The sequence below is a fragment of the Mauremys mutica genome, chromosome 1 (genome assembly GCF_020497125.1).
Source record: "Mauremys mutica isolate MM-2020 ecotype Southern chromosome 1, ASM2049712v1, whole genome shotgun sequence".
Classification (NCBI taxonomy): domain Eukaryota; kingdom Metazoa; phylum Chordata; order Testudines; family Geoemydidae; genus Mauremys; species Mauremys mutica.
The window spans coordinates 117,073,406-117,077,136 of record NC_059072.1 but is presented as its reverse complement, the minus strand read 5'-3'; the positions used below and the strand labels follow the sequence as shown (position 1 = coordinate 117,077,136).

Genomic DNA, 3,731 nt, shown 5'->3' with positions numbered 1-3,731 from the left:
GGACCCACCAAGGTAGAGGAGGAACTTTGTCACAACATACACACACACACACATATATACATATATTTATATATATATAAATATAAGTTTATATATATATATATATATATATATATAAATAAAGTTTGTCTGTTGAAAACAATTTCCCTGGAACTTAACCCCCCCTTGTTTACATTAATTCTTATGGGGAAATTGGATTAGCTTAACATCGTTTTGCTTAGAGTCGCATTTTCAGGAACATAACTACAACGTTAAGTGAGGAGTTACTGTACTTTGTATTTCCTGCATTTTTCGATGAGCTGCCGAACTGAGTGGATGTGATCAGTTGTCGAACACCCTGAGTGGAAACCAGCTTGTTCTCTGCTTTTGTGCATTTCAAGATCCTTCTTAATCTGACTGAGTATGACACGGGTGAAGACCTTATACACTTGTGAGAGGAGTGTCATTGGACAGTAGTTGCTCAATTCTTTTGGATTGCTTTTCTTCATAAATAGTATTGTTTTTGATTTCTTCCATGCATCTGAAACACGCTTGCTATTGATGTAGATGGTGAACCATTGCACCAATGCTTTGAAGAGAGCATCTTCCAACCAAATATCGTCCACTCCCAGGCTCTTCCCTATCTTTATATTATGAACTGCATAATCAATTTCTTCCCACATAACATTGGGAACTTCTTCTGTAGCCTGCTGCCTTGACAGTGTATGCTGGACATTGACATGCAAGAAGTAGAGATCACTGTAGAATTTTGTATATATTTCGTTCATCTTGCTCCTTTCTGATGTCCTTTCACCATTTTCATATTTCAGCGCTACTTGAATAACCTGTTTCAGCCTAACATCTCTTTCTACCTTCTTCAGACTCCTGTTCTTTTTGGCCGCCTCTCAATTTCTTCTCTCTAAAGTCTTCACAGTTTTCTTTGATCTTCACATGAATTTCTTTGCAGTGTTCTGTATTCTTCACCCATTTTCCTTCTAATTTCATGACAGCAAGGAGGGGGCACATGAAATTTGCAAAAAATATCCCTGACAAAATGGGGAAGGAGGAGGGTCCAACACCTGCAGCAGCTGGGAGCTCCGGGGTCCCCCACCACCCGCAGCAGCTAAGGAGTCTGAGTTATCGGGGTGAGTCCCTCCCATGAAGTATGACTTCTGAACGTAGAAGATGGACAACCACCCTGGGGGCAAGCATGAGCAGGAGAAGTCCATCACCTCTTGTAAAGAAGGGAGGGTGTGGAGGAAGAGAAACCAGGCCAGTAGTTAAGGGGAGATGTGTGACAGAATGCAGGGAGTGAACAGGTGAACCTGCTCTCGGATCACTCAGATGCTTACTAGTTCCCCAGTGGAAACTGATTGGGGTAATTATCTGATCAGGCTTGCAAGCCTGACAGTTCACCATTCAGTATGACTCATTCTAGTCTCCCCTTTAACTGGTTCCTTATTCACCCTCAATTCTCATATTAATCCTCGTCTTCTCCAATTTAACTAATAATATCTCATGTAGAATTGTATTAAATGCTTTACTGAAATCCAGGTAGATTAGTTCTACAGCATTCCTTTGTCTAAAAAAAAATCAGTTATCTTCTCAAAGAATGAGCTCAAGTTGGCATGATCCACCTTTTGTGAAATCATGTTGTATTTTATCCCAGTTCCCATTTACCTCCATATTCTCAACTACTTTCTCTTTCAAAATTTGTTCTAAGATCTTACATACAATTGAGGTCAAAACTAACAGGCCTATAGTTTCCTGGATCACTTTTTCCCCCTTTCTTAAAAGTAGGTAGGATATGAACTCTGAGTTTACAGATGAATTAAAAATCCTTGATATGGGACTTGCAATTCCATGTGCCAGTTCCTTCAATATTCTTGGATGGGGATTATCCAGAACCCTTGATTTGGTCCCATTAAATTGTTTGAGTTTGATTTCCACCTTGGATGTGGTAATTTCTATTTCCATATCCTCATTTCCATTAGCCACCCTGTCGCTACCCATAAGAGCCTCATTACCCTTATTAAAAGCTGAGGCAAAATATTTGTTTAGGTGTTGGGCCATGCCTAGATTATCTATAAATATCCACCCCATCCTCAATGCTTAGCAGTCCCACTTCTTCTTTCCTTATTTTCTTTTTATTTATATAGCTATGAACCTTTTACTATTGGTTTTAATTTACTTTACAAGGTCCACCTCTGCTTGGCTTTTGGCAGTTTTCACTTTATCCCTACACTTTTTTGACCTCCAAAAGGTAGCTTTCCTTGCTCATCCTTCCCATCTTCCATTCCTTGTAGGCTTTCTGCTTTTCCTTAATCACCTGTCTGAGAAGCTTGCTCATGCAGTTTGTTCTGCAACCCTTCCCCATGAATTCCCTACAAAGTTTCTGCAACTTTGACTTTAAGTATTTCCAAACCTCTTCCACATTCAGATCTTTTAACTCCTCAGCCCAGTCCCCTTCCCTAATTCCTTTAATTTTTTAAAGTTTGCCCTTTTGAAGTCAAGGACTCTAGTTGCAGATCTATTTTTTGTTTATCCTTCCATTTTGTTTAAACTGAATTAGCTCATGATCACTCAAGCCAAGGTTGTCCCCTACAACCGGTTCTTCTATGAGGTCCTCACTACTCACCAATACCAAACTTAAAATGGCATCTGTCAGCTATCACACATCCAGGAAAATCCAGGCCAGTTTGCATATGCGAGTCTTGACTTTTCCCTTCAGTGTCCTCTTGCCTTCCCTCCATCATCTGCTCACATCCCCTTCAAAACTCAACCACAGTTTCCACCTGCATCTCCAAACCTCAGATCTCTTCCATTAGCTCTATCAGGCGGCACTTCATACAAACGAAGCATAACGTACATCATGCAGCTTCCACATCGAGTCATCCTCATTCTCTCTTCCTTTCCTCAGAGAAAGGAGATCTCGGTTCCCCTCAAATCCTGAGGAGAGGGCCAAAAACATTGTAGATATTGTAAAGAGACCTTTGCATGGAAAGTAGACTGAAGCAGTACTGGTGGAGGGAACTTAAAATAAAAGGTCACTGAGTGCACACCGATGGAGTCGATGCATTTTCTATAGGGAAGAAGACAAGAGTGAAGCCACATTCTGTTACACACACAAACAAAAGGTAGGACCACCCTCTCCACGGGGGAGTGGGGACAGCAGAGGGGGGCTTGTCCTCTTATGCCTATGACCTTAGACTGCCTTAATCCTTCCCTGAACCACATACCTAACTTTAAGCAAGCAAGTAATCCCATTGACTACTCATATGCTTAAAGTCAGGCACATGTTTAATTACCTTGCTGAAACAGGGACTCATGTCAAATGCTTTCATCCTCCCCTACTTTGCTCACTCCTCAAAAGATTTTGTAGATCTAAATGGGGCAGCAAAAGTAACAAGGTCTGAGACTGCCAGGCTCTCCAACTCTCTAGCAATTTAAACCTACATCAAACTGACTGCTTCCCTCAAGCCCTACTCCCTCAAATACAAAAGCCATTTCTAAATATCACGGTAAATGCTGCCATTTACCTACTGCACTGGTGATTATTAACATAACACTCACTCCACATAGACAAAAGCCTTGGTAACAGAACACACACACGCACAATATGCAGGCACAACTGAAAGCCCAAATTAACATTCTACAACACACATTGGCACAGGCAGCAGAGAGAGAGAGCTATAGTCTGCAGCTGTATTATCATAGCATCTGCATGAGGAGCTCCAGCTCCCCATTACCAC

At 41.2% G+C, this 3,731-nt stretch overlaps 1 pseudogene; it reads right to left on the bottom strand.

The window, feature by feature from the left end:
• Positions 1-263: 263 nt before the first annotated feature.
• Positions 264-984, bottom strand: LOC123345075 (annotated as a pseudogene).
• Positions 985-3,731: the final 2,747 nt, after the last annotated feature.